Source organism: Balaenoptera physalus (genome assembly GCF_965194825.1).
Source record: "Balaenoptera physalus genome assembly, chromosome: 11".
In the NCBI taxonomy this organism is placed as follows: Eukaryota; Metazoa; Chordata; class Mammalia; order Artiodactyla; family Balaenopteridae; genus Balaenoptera; species Balaenoptera physalus.
In genome coordinates, this window is record NC_138896.1 from 91,356,855 (window position 1) to 91,378,784 (window position 21,930).

At 42.9% G+C, this 21,930-nt stretch overlaps 1 protein-coding gene and 1 long non-coding RNA gene across 12 annotated transcripts in view; one reads left to right on the plus strand and one right to left on the minus strand.

Moving 5' to 3' along the window:
* The window catches only part of FOXP1 (forkhead box P1), a 590,027-nt gene that overhangs the window by 107,750 nt on the left and 460,347 nt on the right, over positions 1 to 21,930 (minus strand). The gene's annotated exons all lie outside the window — the stretch shown is intronic.
* LOC309637568 lies at positions 841 to 14,242 on the plus strand. Its single transcript, XR_014250665.1, has 2 exons — positions 841 to 6,014; positions 6,490 to 14,242. It is a non-coding gene; the product is annotated as an uncharacterized lncRNA (long non-coding RNA).

Below are 21,930 nucleotides of genomic sequence, written 5' to 3' on the forward strand. Positions count from 1 at the left end.
TGAGTGCCAGGTCATTTTGGAAAGGCTGGGTCAGAAAGGCAAAAAAATAAATAAAATAAAAATAAAAGCAGCAGCATTTGGACATTTGGATTGCGGGAGCTTTAGAAAAATCTGGATTGAGGGGCAGGCTTTAGAATGGGTTACTTAGCCACAGGGGTTCATTTAGTTGTCACAATGTGAACAGAAATTGCAATCCCCATTTTACAGAGGAGGAAGCTTAAGTTCAGAAAGGCAAAGTGATTTTTTTTCCTTTTCCCTGTCTAAGAATCAGACACACCCAGCTCCACGGGCCACAAGGGGAAACAAGACACTGAATAGCTCCAGATAAAAGAGAGGCCATGATAATATAAAATGAATACCTGGGGGGAGGGGGAGGGCTCATGTTTAAGGAAGAGTGAAGGAAATGCTAAATACCGTACTGAAAAATATTTTTGATGCCCACATCCTAACACCCACAACAGATACAGCCCTTGTTCAAACACCACATATTAAGAAACCTGTCAGTTGCTAAATGAGTCCATTGTGCAGCTGGCTGTGTACTTAAGAACAGATTACTATGATCCCACACCAAACTCTAACCACCAAATAACACACCTGGGACTCAAATCATGTATTTTATTTGGTTCTGCTGAGCCCTAGCCTTGAACGCAGAAGAAAGTGAAAGGTTTTACTGCCCATTCAGAGCTGAGAATGTAGGTAAGATGTATTCAACACAGAGTCAGAAGGAGCTTCTTGTCGGGACGTTATTCCCACACTTTGATGGATGGCACGGCCGAGGAGGAGACACCAGCCACGGTGCTGGGCCCACGTGGTCCTCGGCTCCAGCCGGAGCTGCTTGGCAATCACCAGAAAAAAGGACATGTAAATGGGCACTGGCTCACATATTTCTAAGCAACACTGACAGCGAGACACCTCCCCAGATAAAGTCAGTTATCTCTACCAAGGGATGAAGAGTTTGATGGGTTGAAAAAAATCAACTTGCTCATGAGGACCAAAATCTTCTTCTTTTTTTCTTTTTTGGCCGTGCCGTGCGGCATTCAGGATCTTAGTTCCCCGACCAGGGATCGGACGCGTGCCCCCTGCGGTGGAAGTGTGCAGTCCTGACCGCTGGACCGCCAGGGAATTTCAAGGGGCCAAAATCTTAATTCAATTCCCCATCTTCTTCCAAACAGTCCTTGCTTGAACACTTATTTCCTTTCTTTTTAACCATTCGTTTCGTGGAGTACCCAGAACATATTCTGAAACAACAGAACTTAAAAGAGATTCAACCAACTGACCCTGTTGCTAGAGGAGAACACGCTGACAGAGCAGGACTACAGAATTTCGGCCCCTCACCCCAGAAGTGGGCTTGATGACCTGCCCAGGGAAGCGAGTCTCTCCAGAAGGAGCCCTGCTTTAGTTATTTCTCATGTCTCCAAAGACCGCCAACCAGCAGCCAATTAGAGAGACTAAACTGCAACAGACATGCCCGATTCCGGACATTTGGGCACTTGTCTCCAAGGGCCTGCCGTTCCTTCTTGATTTAAGTGCGGCTTTTACTTAAAAATATAAATTAATACATCATCCATCTACAGGGAGCTAAGGCAGTTAGCTCCAGATTGCTATTGTTTATGTCGCTGTGATGTCTGTGGACAATGAAGGCAATTATGTTGCTTTTCTTTTGCTCCCGCTCAGCCAAGGGAAAAGACTGCAAGTTCTCACTCTTGCGCAGGAGTTTACATTTCTCCCCGTGACACCCTCCAAACTGTCATCAGCATCTTCATTTGATGCAACATTTTATAATGCAATTGCTCCTGGTTAATTTTCTAGATACACACTGTGACATGTCAACATTCAGGTGACTTATGAATATGATGGGTACAGAAGCTATGGAAAACATTTACCACCCTCTCCAAAAAAAAAAAAAAAAGTCCCTCACTCGAAAAATGTAAAGATATTCATAGAATGTCACCGGTAAACAAAATCACGTCTGGGAAAGAAAAATGGCAACATCCATTCCAAACTCTGCATCTGATTGACAGTAACAAATTACTCTCTCTCATTTATGCTCAAACTATAATCTCTTGTTTTAATATAATGTACAGTGTATTACTGGACTGCTTCTACCATAAGGTTAGAACAGATTACACCGAGGTGCACAAAAGCCTCAAAAAGGGACATGTTTTAGGGTAGGAGGTCATTTCCCAAAGAGCTCTTTCCTTCAGGTATCAGGAAGAAAGAATCACTATCACCATGAAGCACGAGGCCTTATTCCCCCCCACCCCCCTAAGAGTGATAGTGCTGACGACACACCCATGTGCAAACTCTCGATTTTAGGCACAAGCAGAACTGGGTCACTGAAGGGGAAAAGAAAAAATGGCTCTTGGGTGATGAGATGACATTTGAATATTTTTTTTAAATGTTTAATTATGTAGAAATCGCTGAGTATCATTTTAAGGCACTGGCCACCTTTAGGGAGGAAAGTCAGTTTTTCGGGTGACCCGAGGCGCGCAGCAGGCCTGCGAACAGGCAGAGTTCCATCCTGCCCTCCGAACAATGCTCACCAGTCTCCCTCCCGGCCCACGCCACCCTCCTGTGACCCTAGGCTGACACACCCTCATGTCAAAACCTTCTTTACGCCTGCCCTCTGCTGGTAAGCCTGCCAGGACTAGGACATTTCGACTATCTCAACTTATTCCAAAGATAACTTTCAAAAGCTGGAGAGAGAAAGGCCGTGTAGTGAACTATTAACTGGAATATATAAATTAAGACACTTAAAAAAAACGGGGGGTAGGGGTGGGAGGGGATGACGAGGGTGAAATATGGCACTTTTAATGTAAAAATGCACATCCGTCTACTCTACTGACGGCTGGCTCAGAGCACAGGAGTGCCAAACTCTATCTTAGCTCACCTAAGAGAACAACCTGTATTACTGCCGGGCATCTTGCCTTCTCCTTTGCTCCCTCTCCGGGGAGAGGTATGTCGGTGCATTTTCAATAAAACACCTTCTTAGCAGTAAAGGGCCACTGTTCCCATTTCAGTGGTCCCTAAGGTTTCATGATACAGTATATTTAGCTGGCTCGCGGCTCAAGTTTTCCTCAGGCATTCATAAGATCCATATAAAAGGAAAAGGGATTAAAAAAAAAAAAAAAAAAAGGGAAAGAAGAGCTTTCGTCTATCCTTTGTTTAACTAAGACAACAGTTAACTCCGAGATTGATGAGCTGGCATGAGTCCCCCCCAAACAACGGGACGTGCTGCCAGGCTCACTCCCCACGACAGGTGCCCTGGCGTGCGAGCCAGGCGGGCAGGGAGGAGGGCTCTGGGCATCAGCTGGTGAATTTCCGCGGCAGCAAGCAAGGGTTGAACGAGGCAGCTCCTGTCAGCGTCAATGGGAAGCACGGGGCCTTACAAATCCCTGCATCCCATTTCAAAAATATATCTCCAAGACGGGAAAATGAAGCTTAGCAGTTGCAGCCTCAGAAGCATTCAGGAAGTAGCACTCTTGACAGCGCTTTAGATGCCGAGTAAATGCTCTTATAACGAACACGCAATCCAGCTGACAATAAATCTTACGCCAGGGAAGCCCGCGCAGGGCTGCGGAATCCCCTCCAAAGATAATTGCCTTCCACACTGTGTGGCATAGAAATTGCGACATCCAAAACCCTTTCTGGGGCCCTGTAGCTCTCTATGGCTTTTCTTTCCCTAATAGTCACCGATTACACACACACACACACACACACACACACACACACACACACACACCTCTGCCTTGAAAAGAGACCATAGAAAAATCCAAAGATTTGGTCTTCTTTCCTAGAGAAAAGTGATGAGGCCAGTTCTTGGCAGGGGACAGGGGATGGAAGAGCGAGGCTGGGAAGAGAGGAAATGTGTACGGACTCAGGGACAGAATCTGAAGCAGGACCTTAAGGTCCACAACCCTCAGCGTCCACTTCCCACTATTTGAAAGCTCAGGTAGTTTCGCAAACAATTCCAAATTGGGACTCTCCCAACAGGTCCATCAACAGATAGGCAGATCTTTTCTAGTCCAAAGTGGCCTCAAGTGCTCTGTTTAACCCTGAGACGGTGTAGGAGTATTAGATAGGACACGGGGGTCTGTCAATGACATTGTCATGAGCTAACAGTGTGATTGTGGGCACAGCCCCTCACCTCTCTGAGACTCCACACTTCACCTAAACAAAGAGAAAGATGGATAAGATACTCTCCATATTTTCTTTAATAATAATAATAACAACAACTATCACTACTAACTACTTATTATGTGTCAGGTACACATTTTACCCTAGCAGAGGAACTAATTTCTAGGTGCTTTTTAGCTTACAGTTAATGTCATATATAAAACTACCAAGAATATAGTTTAAAAATATAAACAGGATTTGAGAACTCTTGAATCTTAGGCACTATTGTGTCAACAGAATATCAGGGAACAAAGGGAGGGAAAACTGTTTTTTGGAAAACAACTCAAAAGCTCTTATTCTGATCCTCTCTAGGTCATAAACCCTGTGAAACATCAGTAACTTGTGCTCCACTGAATAAGTCACTAACATGCTTCAGGACTTGGTGAATTGAGTTGGGGTCTCAGAGGAGGAGGCTAAAATCACCTGACGTCCTTTTTCCTTGTGATTTTTTTCCCCTCTTCTTTAACCATCAAAGCTCTCTCTTTCCATCACGCCTGCTGCCACCAAAACAATGTTCTCAATTTCTGGTCCAACCGCACAAGCCATTCACCTGCTTCTGTCTGTTTCATGTCGGAAAGGAGAGAGGAAAGCTTTACGCGCCAGGTAACTACTGGTGGGGGCTGGCATTTCCATCTCAGGTTGAAGCCACAGGTAAGGTTTGGGCTGGATGAAAAGGGAAATTTGCAAGGAAGCATAGCATCACAGAGATATTAGATTCCTTTTGAGATCTGATAACTCTCGTCTTAAGAAAATGCATACAGAAAAGCAGACAGTCCAGCCTGCAGGCCAATTATTTATTTTTTATTGTTTTAAATGGCATTTCATCCCTCTTGAGGAAAAGCAATAGATGAAGCAGGAAGCTTTCAGGTCATATAGAACTTTGTTCTTTTCAGACAAATAAGGTATTGTGTGTTTGAACAATAGGAGGAATGTCTAATTGATCTTAATTAAATTCAGTGAGGTCCAATTTTTGAGATGGGTCAGGACACATCTATGTAATGTCACAACCCAACAGGCCAGGCCTTTGAAATCAGGGAGCTCTGTGGTGAACTGTTCTCTGACACCCTTTCTTATCCATTCACTATCCCACTGCCCTACCCACTTCTTCTCCCCTCCAACTTTTCTTCTCTCTACCTCATGCTACTCCTGACGTCTTCCCGGCTCGGCACATACAGTGTAAAACATCAACAACCATACTCCTTCCCTCTGGCCAGCCTTCTGAAGTGGCAAAGCCCCGCCATATACTCCCTCGTCCTTCTCATGATAACCTACCAAACAGGAATCCTATTATATATATACCATGGCACGTGGAGAAGGTTACCTGGAATTTGCAGTGCGAGAGACGCAGGTTTGAATCCAATCTTTGCTACTCACCGGCAAACTAGGTAGTCACAAAAGTTCATTTTGTTTGTATTTCCTCATCTGTAAAATGGGAGCAATTATCTGCCTCGCAGTGGACAGAGGTTTCTTTTATTACTTTTGAGGCGGGGGGGGGGTCAATCTTTAAACTCAGTTTCCCTGATTCGAGAGCATTGGTGTGCATCTTTGATCTGATGCCTGGCGAGCACCTGGTCACAAGTGTCTAGCGCCCAGCAACCTCTCCGATGTCAGCAAGTGTCAGGAGACTCGTCTGAGGTCACTTGGCTGGTGGATGAAAGAGGAGGGGTGTGATTCTCCCCGCCAGAGCTCAGTCCTGCCTTAGGCAGCCTCTCGCTTCCTGGTTACAGAGCTCAGGTGACTTTGACATAAGAGCTAAGAAAACAAAGCCCAAAGCCGGCCATGATCAAGGAGGTGGTGTTGGGAGTACTGAAAACAGCCTGCCGGTTACAAATTAGGAGGTATGTAGCAGGACCTCGGAACAGGGTTTGCCAAAGGAAGGGAAAAAGAGGGAAGGGCTGGTGCCTGGTAACAGGATGGCTGAGAAATGCAGCACATTATTTACCGGGAGCTCATGATGGGTTTGGCACTTTTCATAATATCTCTTAATCCTCAAAACAAGCCTATGAAGGAGGCATTATTGTGCCCACTTAACAGATGAAGAAACAGGCTCTGAGAGTTGAAATGACTTATCCAGTATCTCACAGCTGGTAAGGAGAGGAGTGGGACTTGAATGACTCTGAAACCAGGCTTCTGTACCATATGCCAAGCTGGAGACCAGGCTGGGGGCTAGAACTAGGTCTGGAAGAACAAGAGGTGGGTCCAGTTTTACTCACTTGGCAAACAGATGTGACAAAGAGCCACTGATTGGTCAGCATGAATAGAACCTGAAATAACACAAAGGTAAAATTCTGATAGCCTCTTTGCTTCTTACAGGAATCCACCGTGACAACCCTGGCCCACCACGTGAACGTGAAATTGACCCTGAATCTGTCTGTAGCCACAACCGGGCTGGGAGGAGAGGCAGCGGAACAAGGGCTCATGCATTGTCTTGAGTTACTTCTCCCTGATTAAGGAGCTCCTCACACTCCCATTTCCATTACTGAGAAGAGAGAGACACACAGACAAGCAGGTAGACAGACTTTTCATCTTCTTCCAGTACATCACTGGGCACCAGGCAGTGTCCCAGCAGCCCTAGCGTGGATGGTGCTGGAGTTCTCCCGGCAACAGCGTCTTAGATGTAAAGATGGAACATCACGGTGATGGGACTTCTTACGTCCCTGATCATAAAAGGCACGCAGACACTTTCCTACGACAGCTCTGGAGAGAGACTGCCATGGGTTCTAATGCTGGCTGCACCACTTCCTGACTGTACTTTGGGTAAATTATTCGTCTCTAAGTGCCTCAGTTTCTACATCTATAAAGGGAACTTTATATCTTATAAAGATATCTTAGAAGATATCTTATATCTTTATATCTTTATATATAACTTTATATAATCCCAGGACTTTTCCCAGAGGGTTGTTACAAGGATTAAATGTGATAAAATGGGTCAATGCCTGGGAAGCACTTAAATGTTTCCTAATACCATTCTTATTGTTACTACACACTGCTTTTCCTTCAATCTTTTCCTTTTGCTATAATGAAATACTGTACCAGAAGGCAAAATGGGTTTTTTTTGTTTTTTTTGTTTTTTTGTTTTTACTCTCGTCGACCTCTTATTTTTCTGTGACATGGTATCAACCCTAAGTCCAAAATTCTGTGTTGTGTTAGTATCAACCCTAACTCCAAAATTTAACTAAGTAGTAGTAGCCCTTTCATCCAGTGAATCTTAACAATGCAAGAAGGCACTTGGTTGTTTTGTTTTTTTAAATCCAGGGTCATGAGGCAGCCGCACTTCTAGCTCCAGGTCACCAGGGTTCGCCAGATCCACCAGCCATGTCATCACTTGGGTGTGTGAAGGAGTTTGCTGATTTCTTAAATGAATTCTCAAGGACCCACTGGGATAATCTATGGAGGGGTCTGCCCTGAGCGCTGAGAACATATAGGCTGGCCAACATGAGACCTAATTTATGGAACCCTCAGTCTATGTTTTGATGATATTTTGCTACCACTGTCTCTGGGGAGGAAAGCCTTTGGTGGAACCTCAGCCACCGTGGCCCCAGAGAGGGCTCAGCTTACACCCAAACAATCAGGGCTCTTTGACCTAATGAGCTGGTTTTAAGCTCCCTTTCAAAGTTTCCAACACCCTCACTACCCAAGGTAAGGAGTAGAACTCTCTCAGTGTTCTCAAGAGTGCATGGCATGGCATCAGCCATCATTTGATCATTTGCTGCATGAAAAAAGAGAGAGACACCCATGCAAAGGGCAGAGAGGAGGGGCTCTCTCCTTGGCCTTAGGGGATAAAGGGGCTTTTACAATAAGACAAGGATTATGCTGCATATTTAAGGATAATGGGTCTGTCCCAGGTAGCTGGGCAGGCAGGGTTGGGGAAGGATATTTCAGCTACTGGGAAGAGTGTATACACATGTACACACGGGAGATGGCATGAACCATTAACACCGGGGAACTGCAAGGTACTTAACAAGGCTGGGGCAATTATCATTCCTGCTACAACTCCCTTTCTTTGAGATCAAAGGGTTTTCCTTCTTTTTCCCAATTTCACCCAAATTTCCCATCTCAAAAATGCATTCATCTCTTCCTCTCCTCATTCTTCCCATTCAGGGCATGGTCTCTATTCTTCATCTAGATCATGTCCAGTATGTAACGTGATCTCTGCCAGCCTTGACCTGAGCTGGCTCAAACACACACCCCCCCCCCCCCCCACACACACACACTTTCCCCTAAGTCTGCAGAGGGTGATGTTCTGTATTCCTGTCCTGGCATGCTCTCAAACCTGTTCATTCCGATCTTTCCGATCCAGAGATTCTGACTCTGCGAGGTTTTGGAGGGTGAGTCTGACACAGAACCAAAAGCATGGATGTTAAGGAGCAGAGACTCAAGGATGAGATATTTTGGTCACCAAAGGGTTTAAATAACGCTGCATCACATGTGGACATCCTATTATACAGTTAGATAGAACGAAAGCATGAAGAGAATCCACATCTAATACAGGGGCAAAACTTACAGAACGTTAAGGTCTTGTACGCTAAGCCCTCAGGAGAGGAAAGAGAGCTCTAAGAAAACCAGCACAGTCAAGACCGCCATTGGTCTTGGACACGTCACTCCCTCTGGGCAGCAAGGCTCCTATCCCTCAACCTTGAGGTCTGGTCTTGGTGCGAGTTCTCCGAAGGCAGCCTCACTGTGCTGGGGTGAAGGTGGCTCTCGCTCATTTTTATTCACGAGTTCCTTTTGAACTAAGTGGGTGCAGGAAGGACAACTCAAGTCCTATCTAGACCTGTGAAATCGCATGTTATAGAAAAGGAGAAAGGAGCCGCGTCTGAACAAAAAATTCTCCTCCATTAGGCAAATCATCCTCCTTGGACAGAAAAACAAACACACGTACACATGTAAGACAGCGGAAGAGGCCACTCTACAACTCAGGCATCTTCTCGCCCATGGTGCTAACTCTGGGGTGGTATCACTTCCCTGACCTGCTGCCGCATTTACTGTCTATGCTGGACATTTCCACATTCCACATTCTATCAAATAGTAATTAACTCACCAAATGCCAAAAAGAGTGCCTGGTACATAATAGCCCCTTAACAAATATTTGATGAATTTATAAACAAATGAATAAACAAACGAATTAATGTTTTCTCTTTCTCTCTCCTTTGTTCGTTTGTTCCTTCCTTCTCTCATTCTATTTGTTTCATGTGTATAGTTTTTCTAAACTATAAGCTCCAAGAGACAAATTCCACACTCTTTCTTCTTTCTCAACTTGTAGTATAGGGCTAAGAAGAAGTAACCAAGTGCACGTTAAATAACAGCATCTCTATATGTGTCACGCATATTCAACGGCAAGACAGGCACCTCTGTGTCACCAAGTCAGGGGCTAAATGTTGTCGATGACAATTTCGTGATGGAGTGACCTCACATGCCAAAAAAAGGATTTATATAGAGCAATCAATGATCAATCAGATTCTCTGAAAGTTGAAAAAAGACAAATTGAATATTAACTATGATTCAAGGATTACATGAACCACTTCACATTTTATAGCTGTGAATAAACTCAAGTCACTAAGTCCAATACAAGTCCAATACATGCAGTAGCCCTGTACCTACTGCAGGTCGACAGCGATCCAGACTTTTTTTAAAAAATCATCCGTCTTCCATTTGTCTTGCTAATTTCGTCAAATGAAAAGAATCCTGAATGGAGATAAGGCTGGAAGGGCGGGAAAAGCAATTTCCTGAGCTGCTGCCAACACCAGACACCCTGAAAAAGGATGTTCATTGCTCCAGGCACCTCTGCTTCATTTGGCTCTGCTTCTGGAGGCTCTTGCCTGACGCAGGAAAAAACCTAGACAAAGGCCACAGCCCACACTTCATCAGGGCCACAGAACAGCCACAAATAGTGGTTGAACACCCAGTGCTGGCAAGACCTTACTTCTCTTTGGTCACCTGGATTCTGGGAATTGCCCACTGAGGGACCAAGTTAATCCCAAGGGATGATTCAATTTAACCCTGCACCATAGTGATTCTGCCCCTTCCTACCAGGGCCTCACACTGTCTTGGTTTTGTCCTTTCCCTTAAAGTACCAAATAAGACCTGGTTTTGTTTCAGACATCAGGACAGCATTTGACATGTCAGGTACAAGGCCTTCCGCTCTGGTCTGCCCCTACCCCCTTCAAATGTAGCATCCAGAAATAAGCACAGCAGGCCAAGTGTCATCTGTCCCCCAAGGAGGACACAGCCTCAATTCTTCATTATGCTATTAATGCAGCCTAGGGTCCTCGGTGCCCCCGCCTCTCAGTAGGGCACAACTGGCTCCTACCGGTTTTACAATCATCCCCTAACTGTCACCTGAACCACTGGTAAGTTAGCGCTCTTTACTCTGCACTTGGGCAAGGGTATGGGCTGTGCATTTATTCCCATGAAAGATCTTTTTCATTTTGATCCAGAATTTCAGGCTGCTGAGACTTTAAAAAAAAAATCGTGATTCTTCAGCTCAGAATATTAACTCTTCCTTAACCTTCTTCCATATGCAATTTTTGTCATTTCTAAATTCCTAGAATCGCGCGATTTCAGATGTATTGCGATCAGTTTTCTAAATGTGTGCATTCCAGCGTTTCATAACATCTAAACTGGAGTTGCTACCGTTACTATTTGACAATTACCAAGAACAGTTTCACACCAGGGGTCATTCGCATTTATCTGTGGTATCAGCCTACTCCAGACTGAAAGCACCAGGCGATGTCGGGCGCAGTGTCAGTGTTGACCCCTCCTGTCACCTTCACATGACACCTAACACGCTGCCTGAATCTTAGTAGGTGCTTCAAAGACAAATGTTTCTCAATGCAGAAATCAACAAACTTATTTAATCTGTGCCACAATCCAGACGCTATGATTAATCTACATTTAACAGATGGGGAAACTGAGGTCAAGAAAGTTAAATAACTCACTCAGGATTAAGCACCCTGTTACCTGGAACCAGCATTTAAAAATAACGCCTAGAAAGATTAAACAACTCGTGAAAGACACCCTAATTGCTCATTTCAGAGCAGGTCCCCCAAACTGGGTCTTGTGCCTCTTTTTCTCACGTCTCACTGGTGTGTGTGAGGCCATAGCTCCCAATCACCTCTCCCACCAGCTTTCTTTTCCTCTTTTCTGCAGAAACAGGCGTGGCTAAAGAAATTTCCAAATTAAGACCTGGCAATGCTTTCTATATTCTTGTTTCCTAAACCTATAAATCAAAAGTGTCTAAACAGGTCATAAATGTTCCTTGGCGATATAATGGGAAAAGTTCTGATTTATGGTGCCGGTGGAATAATTTTAAATAATTACATAAGAGTTTTGAAAAATGCAATTAACACCTTTAGAAGTTTTTTGAAATGAAAATGAATCTCTGGAGATGACTGTTCCCATACATAAAGATAGCCAGTTAAAAAATAAAAATAAAGCTACAAGATGCAACCGTGTCTGAACGATCCTACGGAGACAGGGTATAGGAGCTTTTATTTTCAATGGGAATTCACCAGCATGACCGCATCAATACATGTCTTAACCCTGCCACCTTATCACACGATAACAACACAATTAGCCTATGTCATTACCAAACATCAAAATTAAATCACCAAATAAGCATCTTGTTTCTATTCAGCCCCAGCTGATGCCTCTCTCCCTCTGTACTGGTTTGACACATCCTACCACACTGTCCTTTGGAACACTTCACATCCTCCTACCTGCTCCTGCAAATCTGGCCAATGTTCTTTCCTTCCTCTTTCTCTTCATTTGTGATTCATCTCCTCCTTCAAAATCCAACCTTCTACAGATGAAGTCACTCCAAACATCTTTCCTTAACCCTAACTTCCCTGGGTACCAAAGAATGTCTCATATCTGAATTTCCTTCTTCAGGCTTACCAAGCAGTAGGAGTTACGGTTTTACTTGATGAACTAACGTCTCAAGCTCATTTCCGCTAACAATCCTTCCCCTCTCTCCCTCACTCAATATTCTTCACTTTGGCCCATCTTACAAACACCCTCTCTGAAACCGTGACCTCCACGTTCAACTCTGGAAGTAGCAAAACAAGGCCATTTCAGACTAAACTGACTTTTGAATCAAGTATGCACTGCTAAATGCTACCTGTTCTTTATTTTCTAGATTTATCTTGGATTAGAAAACTAAACAATACTGAAGCAGACCTTGACTTTCCTCAGGGTTCTTTCGTATCCAAGGGTCCAAGGTATCTCCCTAGTTGTTTCCATCATCCGGACGTAGTACACCCAGCAACTACACAAAGAGAAACTCTCAGCCACCATCCTGGCCATGAGAACGAAGAAAAAGACTCAGAATCATAGAAACTGTGATCTGGAATAGATGGAGAGATCATTTTAAACCCACCCCCTCATTTTCCAGATGAGAAAACTCATGCCCAGGTAGGAAAAATGACTAGCCAAAGGTCATACATCTAAGTAGTTACCGGCAGAACCGACACCAGAACCCAAAACTTCTGACTGCTAATTAAGCATTCTTTCCATTGCCTCATACCACCTGGCAGGGCACAGATATATGAGGAACCACAAAAACTAAAATAATCAACCTCCAACACAACACTCTTTTTTGGTTGGGGGACAACAGTCTTTCTGTATTTGTTGGAATGACCAGTACTTTTTATTTTAACTACAAATTATGAATGAAAAATAAACTTAATAACCAAAGGCACAGAAGGTCAAGTCAACTTCTACTTTTGTCTAAAATTCACATAACTCTACTTGACCATTAATCTAGAGGAGACACTAGTCACATGTGGCTATTTGTTTAAATCAATTAAAACAAAATAAAATAAAAAATTCAGTTTCTCAGTCATACCAGCCACATGTGAGGTACCTAATAGCCAATAAGGTTAGAAACTACCATAATGGACAGCAAAGATGTAGAATATTTCCATCACTGTAGAAAATTCTATCAGACGACGCTGAGAGTGTAGAACATATTATGAGACGAGCATAATATGAAAACCATGATAAATATGAATTCTAAGCTTGAAATACAGACTTTTTTTTCCAGCACAAAGGGACTTGCAGAACTATTCTAGGTCTTTGGTTTCTGATGAGGAAACTGAGTCCTAGGAAATTAATTTACACAGCTCTCCCAAGCTTTATGAGCAGTTAGTCACAGGGTTGGGACTGAATGTCAAGTTACCTAACTCTTAAGGAAGTGATTTTTCCACTAAACTTGCTGACTGGCTGAAACTAACAATATGGTCTGCCTCACCCTCTTTAAGATGATGTGGGGTAAAACGTCTACGCAGCATCCACTCCTCCATCTTCGAAAAGGACAACTGAGGTACAACAGCTTACCCGTATTGATTCTGGATCTATGTGGTTTCAATGGAGCCAATCTATCCAGGGTAATCTGGAGGTGGGCACATGGCTCGGTCCCAGCCAATCAGCATATTCCCAACCCCTTGACCACAGTGATTGGTTCATACACAGATGACTCAAGTCATTCAGTCAATTCAGAAATTTTTGTTGGAATTACTGGGCAAGAGACACTGATTTTTTGCCAGAGATGCTAAACTGTGAATGTGTCGGTCTGGGGCTCCCAGGAGCCATCTTGCTCAGCAAAGGGAAAATCTGACAAAGAGTGAAGCCAACACAAAAAGAAAGCAGAACAAAAAATGGAGCTAGACTAAGTCCTGATAACGTGATTTGATTGCCCAGTCCCAGCTGTGTCTGAGGCCAGGCTAACCCTTGAACTTTCAAGTTCTGTGGGCCAACAGACTTTCCCCCATTACCAACCAGTCTAAGTTGGGTTTTGACATTTGCATCTGACTAATACAGGTACCTCTTTCCACAGGGAGATTAGGAAGTAGTTATATTAATATATTCAATCAACCTTGAAAAGCATAGCAAGAGGGAAACACCAAATTATAAAGCACATGATGGCAGTAGCAAATCTTGGTTCATGTGATGCCATTCTGGGAGGGATTCCCCAAGTCAACCCCAAGTATACTCAAACTGTCCCAGCCACGGATCAATCACTAAGTTTCAATTCACCATATGTGCATTTTTCTTTCAGTCACCCAAATTTACAAGTCTCTTATCAGGTGGGCCTGCAACTTCACTTTAAAAATCAACAAAATGTCTTGTACTCATAAACCCTGGGAATTCCTTCAAGACATTTCACTGTCTAAAAAAAAAAAAAAAAAAAAAAAAAACACAAAGAAATCCACCCCCCAAGGTCTCATGATGAAAGTATAATTAAGACTTCGTGGTGCAATGGGTTTTCACTCAAAATTCTTCTACTGTCCTTTCCCACAAACCCTGCACTAACTTCTCACTCTTGAATTCGACATTAAAGTTTCTCTTTTTTTCTAGGTCCAATGGGCCAAACTATGACAATCATACTTTCATAGAGTCTGGCAATAAATGATTTACAAAATCTGTTAGCAACTATTTTATTTCATCCACATACAGTTGGCCCTCCTTATCCGTGGGCTCCTTATCTTCAGATTCAACCAACCTCCAATCGAAACTATTCAGGAAAAAAAAAAAATTCCAGCAAGTTTCAAACAAGCAAAACTTGAATTTGCCGCAAACAGGAAACTAGTTACATGGCATTTACACTGTATTAGGTATTACAAGTGATCTACAAATGATTATATAGCTGATTTACTTTGTTGTACAGTAGAGACTAACACAACATTGTAAAGCATTTATAGTCCAATAAAGATGTTAAAAAAAAAAAGAACCTATCAATCAATCAATCAATCAATCAATCAAGTACATGGGAGGATGTGTGTAGGTTATGTGTCAGTACTACACCATCTTACATAAGAGACTTGAACACCCTCAGACTTTGGTATCCAAGGGGTCTTGGAACCAGTCCCCAGCGGAAACCGACTGAGGACCGTAATACAGGGACATACATTCTGTCTTCATGGTGGCACATTTCAAAATGTCCAGTGTGTAAGTTATATTGTTTGCAATCAGTTACTGAGACCAGGCCATATTAACAGGATAGGTTTTCACAGATTAACCTCCCCTTAAATAATGTTAATTCTAAAAGGCTTTAATCTCTCCATTATAAAATGATTTTTTTAAAAAAATTCAAAAAATTAATCATTGTTTGGGCATAAAATAATTGTTCTCTATTAGTGGTTTGTTTATTTATTTCATTCAATGATCTTTCTGTCCAGCTCATCAACAGCTTGGAGCTACTTTTTTTCTTCCATTTAACTTTTTCATTTAACCTTAATTAGCTTTTTCATTTAACCTTATTAATATGTGGCATTCAGAATTTCATTTATTTTCCTGTTACTATGAAATTCTAGCCAAAAATGAATGAGGTCCTATGGCTTAAGAGTTCTACTAGCAACATTAATAATAACCTGGTGTCTTAAAGTCATCATAAACAAGTCCATCATAATATTATTAGCATCTTTTGTTAAGTGTGTGTCACATGCTGGGTGTCTCAGGCTGGATGCCTTATGTTCCAGTTTTCAAATGGTCCTTACCTTCAGCTTCTGAGGTGGCTATCATTTGTAGCCACTTCATAGACACACAAACAAAAGTGAAAAGGTTAAAGATCTTGCCCAAGGTCACAGTGGCAGGTCAAGAAACAGACATGGTCCCCTGTGCCTCTTTTAAAGCCAGGCTAATTCTTTTGACTGCAATGGCCAACAATTCTAAAATCTGAACTAAAACATCAGATTGAAATCTTTCATAACTGAATTATTTGTAGCTTTAAACCTGAAATTGCGTCTCATGTTGGCAGTTGGCCTCTCCCATTGTTTGTCCTTGGGCAGGGGACAAAGAGAAGTCTCTGCCCTCTCTGGCTGTGCCTCAGCAGTGGTAGATTACCCATGGAGGACTGTCAGTTAATTCCATATTGAAGAGATTTGTGAGCCTTGCCTGAAAGGGAATCTTCTAATTCTTCATGTGACAACATAATCTACCAATGTCATTATTATGCAATTTATTTAGAAAAAAAGAGTGTGTGGGGGACACATTTAATAAATGTCATGCTAATTTTATCCTTGAAGAATCTAGAATCGTTGTCGCCTTTTCTAATCTCCAGCATCTCTAGCTAGGAGATAAGGGCTGCAATCGTAGACTGCAGGAGAAGTAGGAGAAGCCACCTCCAACTTCCCCATCAGTCACTAAGAGTCAGGGATTGAAAACCTGAGTTCTGTCTTGCCAGACACTTTCCAAGAATGCCTCTCTTCCAAATCGTGAGTGACATCTAACGCAACCCTGGGCTGCAAACTTCTGCCCCAGAGCAAAGTAGAAAACCAACTGATGTAAAATTAAAAGCTATTTGCTTGATCCATCCCTTGCTTCCACTCCGGCCTACTTTCAACTGGAACACATTCAGCTGGAATTACAGGCTACCTCTCTGTCCGGCACTGGGGCATAGAATTGATATGTGCATAACCACGGAGCATAAACATGACAGAAAAATAATGACTTCGGAAGCACCGCACACCCTACCCCAACACAAGCTACATGTGTGTTCACAGGTGGAAACGAACGGCTGGCTGTTTACCCTGAAGGCCCCATAAGAAAAATGCAGTCACCTTTACAGTAAAATGTAACTTAAGTCTTCAACATGCAACAAACTGAAAGAGAGCTGGGAATGAATTCCGACAAAGAGCTCTTCTAGTATCTTGGATTTCTTAGGGAGAGTCCAAGCCTTTCAAGAACTGTGCAGGCCCCCGCACAGCTGAACTGTACAAGTAATGCGATCCTAAGACCAAAGTGGGCAAGGTTTGCAGGCTCAGGGCTCCGCTGGGTGGGTCAGGGAAGAGAGTGTGTGTGACACTGTATCGTGCCTTGCTCAGGAAGCACGTTTCCCAAAGCCCCGAATATAATGGCGATTAACTGAACACAAGAAACAATACAGGTTTTTGTCTGGCAAAGGGTTATGCAACAGATTAATGTCAACAGGTTCGAGCCGCACCAGAGCGCTTCTGACCATTTCCCGGATGCAGCAAATAAGGGCACACATTCCTTGTTGGTGTATCACACAATGACAACAAAAGCCATCCCAAGCTTCCTGTTGAGAGATGCCAGCAGGTATTGACACAAGCTTAACAGTGTCTTTCTGAGACTTCTGTGGTTTAGCACTTTGTCAAAACAGGATACTATTTAAATTAAAAATTTACTGATTCAAGTTCAGAAAAACCCTGCTTTGCTGTTTTTATAACCAAATTCGTGGGTGGGGAAACTTTGACCTTTATTTTTTTCTTTTTTTTATGCCACCTTATATGGGGCTGAGAAGGTACTATATTTAGCAAGCTAGTTTTGAGAACTAAGGTGTCTAAGCAAGATGACTATCACTTTCTATGAATTACTGTACATGTGAAATCATGGGCTTGTTATATTATGCAAAAGCAACTCAAGTGAAACAAACAAAAATACCTGTTTGCATACAGAAGTTTTGTAAAAATCTCGGTGGGGAGAAAAAGGGGAAATACACATAGACTCACCACAGCATAATGTGCTTCCCATGTGAATCTTGTTGGGCATGCAAAAGTACTTCTTTAGAGAAGAAGGCTAGGTCAGGACTACAGGATTAGGGGCAAGAGAGCAGAGCCAATGGTCAAGCAGAAGCAGTGCAGTGGTGACAACCTTGGTGCTGAAGAGTGGATGGAGACCTCATGAATTGTGGAAGCCCAGCCAAGCTTGTTTCTGTCTGGGAGTGGGGGGCAGATTTTCCACCTGCTGCCCCCCTCAATATGAAATATTCTTCTTCTAGACACGTGCAAGACTCAACCTCTAACTCAACTGAGGTCTCCACTCAAAGAGGTCTTGCCTGGCCAGTCAATCTACCACGGGAACCTATCTCATCAGCACTGTCTAGATCTTAACCAGGTTTGTTTTCTTAATAGCTTTCATCATTATCTGACATCTGGTGATTATTATTATTATTATTATTTTGCATACCGGTTTAACGTCCCATAAGAATGTAAGCTCCATGAGTTCAGAGACCCTGTCTGGTTTGCCTGATCCTTATCAAAAACGCATGTCTAACTGAATGCAGTCACCCAGTAATTTGTCAGAGGTTGGACAGGGAAGTCTCCTAATCTCTGCTCCAGTCTCTGCAAGGACTTGCCCTTCTTAGCCTCCCATCTGACCACCTAACAACTAACAAAATCATTCTAATAACGTCAAACCTCTGAGATACTGATGCCAGAGAGGCCACTGGATGGAAATATTCAACTACTGATTTTGCCTTAAAATCACTTTGTGATTATTCTCCAAGCTCTCACACCTTTGGGAATATACAACCTCTCAGTGTTCAAAGGGGAAGGAGTGGAGGAAATATGGAGAATTTGAGAAAGAAATCTAATTCCTCAAACATCTTGGTGCAATTCATCTCTTCTTGAGTCAATCTTTCTTATCAGTCACAGGGAAATCTTTTGGTGAGGTGAACACTACCTTTGGCCAATGACTTTGAACCAACAATGCACCACCAGTTGGCCCTTAACCGTTTTTTTCTGTCCAGCACAGCTGAGGGATGTGACACATGACGAGCTGTCACTCAGGCAATGATTCTCCACAGGGTCACAGCCCCAAAGAGTCCCACCCTCTGGTATGCATGCTTTGCCCAGCCTTTTCCAGCACTGCGTCAGGGCTGGTCTGTGTGACCGATAAATATAGCAGAAGTAATGGTATGTGATTTCTAAGGCTAGGTCACAAAAGACTTGGATCATTCTGGGGGAAGCCAGCTGCCATGTTATGAGACTCTCAAGCAAGGCTCTGGAGAGGTCCTCACCATGAGGAACTGAGGCCTCCTGCCATGTGTGTGAGCCGTCTCAGGAGCAGATCCTCCAGCCCCAGTCAAGCCCCAGCCTCACATTTTAACTGCAATCTCATGAGAGACTATGATCCAGAACCACCCATATTTCTGGCCCAGAGAAAATGTGTGAAATCGTTAAGTGTTAACACTTGCTTTAAGACACTAAGTTTTGGGGCAACTAACAGAGTATCCAAACCTTATAAGGGAAAGCGTGTATCATCTGGTCTAATACGTACTTTCTGCCTATAGGAAAACATGTCCCCTGCCCCACCCTGGCTGTAGGGGAATCATCACTGCAGAGTCCCAGGCAAAAGCACTGAGTTCCAATTTTCACCTGGGCAACCAGGTAAAGAAGACATCAAGTCCACAGTCAGGATGCACAGGGACAAAGAAGCCAGAACTCCAAAATCCCTGAGCTAAAGTGAGCCTGTTGCAGAATACTAAAGCCCTCCTGACTCCGGGGTGGACCTTCTAATGGAGCTTTTGGTCACTTGGAAGAGGGGCCTATAACAGACAGGCAGGTACTGAAAGGAACGGTGTAGCAGGTTGTTTGAAGTCCACCACGAGGTAGAAAGGAGCAGCATTTCTGAGCTCCAGATAATCGACGCTATATAGAAATGTTGTTCCAACTTCCCTTTTTTTTTTTTTTTAAGGATATGCTGGAAAATGGAATTTTAATGGGAACATTTCAGCTTTTTTACCTTTGCAACTAACTCCACAAGATGCTCAACGCTTTGGGCGAATGAAACAGCACCCAGCCGGTGGGCCAGCAGTTTGCCATCTCTAGTGAGGAATCCATTTCTTGCTTCCCTCATTCTCCTCCCGTTATAACCTAAGTCTCAAAATTCCTAGTTTCAATTATTTCCATTTCCTAAGCTTCTTCCACATTTTCTTGGACAATTTCATGCTTTTTAACAAAACACAACCACCCTATTTGTATCCGAGTTGTCCGACTGGCTGTAAGAAAACATTTGTCCCTTTTTAAAATAAATGCAGTTAATAACGTGGCAAAACAGAAGTGAAAGAACAAGTGTCCTGCAGGTGTGTGGAGAACCACCCTTGGGGGAAAAGTGACAGGGCAATGAAGAGTGACAAATTACTCAGTCCCCAGAGAAGCAAGTTAACTCTGACTAGACGGCCTCAGCAGAAGACAACTTTAAAAACCATGCTTTGCTTCCCAACACATCAAGACCCAAGAAAAGGAAAAAATTACGAGGAAATGAGAGTACTCCCTGGTCCTGCTTGCACACGTCTAACTATAAACTCAACGAGAAAGTAACTGTACGACTTCCTCCTTAGCGTGGGGAGGGGAACTAGGAAGGGTCGGGAAAGCGGGGGAGAATACACATCACACACGCTCTCTTTTCTTCTCAGCAGGTGCAGCTAACTGTACCATCGCAAGTGAAGTAGGTTCCTGTACAGAGAACCTACAGATGTGAACATCAACTCAGCACAGGTTTCTCTGGCTGGAGAATCTTTAATTCATCTGGTGTATGAAAGATCTGGAGATGATAATACAGCTATGACCATTCTAAATACAACTGCTCTGAAACGCATATTTCAAACAACAATCGCCACTCTCTGCCCACCGATCACCATTGAAAAAAATCTTAATATTACATAAAATTCCACTCTGTTTTGCGCAGGCCAGCCTAGGATCTCACAAGTGATAACCCACACCAACATCATAAGCAGGATGATGAGAGCAAGGGCTACAAGAGTAAGTAACATTCTGAGTGCTATGTGTCAGTTCTTTGCAGATACATTTTTCAAAACTTAATCCTCCAAAATAATCTGATGGGTAGACATTTCTACTTTATAGAAGTTCAGAAGTGAACTAACCTGGGCAAGGTCATACAGCTGGAAAATGGTTTGTGAATTTGGGTATATCTGACTCTAGAGTCTTAACAACTAAGTTTTATTTTTTCTCATCAATACCTGAAGCTAAAGATTAAGGGCAACCCCAAGTTTTCCCTAACCAATCAACATATTAAACCAATAAACTTAATTTTAGTACTATTACTGCTATTAATCTAAATGGACATATCATTACTCATTACATCACTGTTGATAAAACACAGACCAATAAACCTCACGCCTGAGAGGCAGGGGTGAGAAGCACAATTGTGAACATGTTTTGGAAGCAAAAAACAAAGTTCAAGGATTTGGTATTTAGCAAAGCCAAGAGGAAACCAGGGTGTGTCAGTCTCTGCCCCTGAGAGAGGAGGCAAGAACAGGGACCCTTGTGGGACCCTTAGAGCAGCATCAGTGGAAACTGAAGGTCACGTTCCTCCCCCTCAGACTGAGGAAAGGAGGAGGCTGGTCTGTGGGACCAAAGTAAACCTTCGATAGAAGGAAACTTTCAGAGGAAATGATTTAAGCTTTTTTGGTGAGAAGGGTATTTTTCAAATTCTCTTTTGAAGTTCTTATTTCCATCTTAAGTCTACACAAATAAAAATAATCATCAGTTTTCAAAGGGTCTTGTGGTTCGCTGCGGGGGAAGGAGTTTGGCTTGGTTTCCTTCAATGAAACTTCCAGGACTTTGGAGTTTGTCTTATTAGAAGGGAAAACTTCAGCCTCCAGGGAGAGGCATTAGCTGTTCCCAGAAATTACTGGTATTGTCCTGCCTGATAGCAATTCAGTAAAAGAAGGACACGGAAGATATACTATGTGGCAAGAAGTTAGAGAGACACATGTTGGAGATGTATGAAGAAGCCACATTAAAAGAGACTACCCTTTTGATCTTTCATCAGGAGGATATATTTACCAAAATGTTTTAAAAGCCAAAGAACATTCTAGAATAGCACTGTCCAATAGATTTTCTATGATGATTGAAATGTTCTCTATTTGCATTGTCCAAAATGGTAGCCACTCCCACACATGGCTATTTAAATTGATTAAAAGTAAATACAATTTAAAAATTAAGTTCTTCACTTGCACTAGTCACATTTCAGGTGCTCTGTCCGTTTATG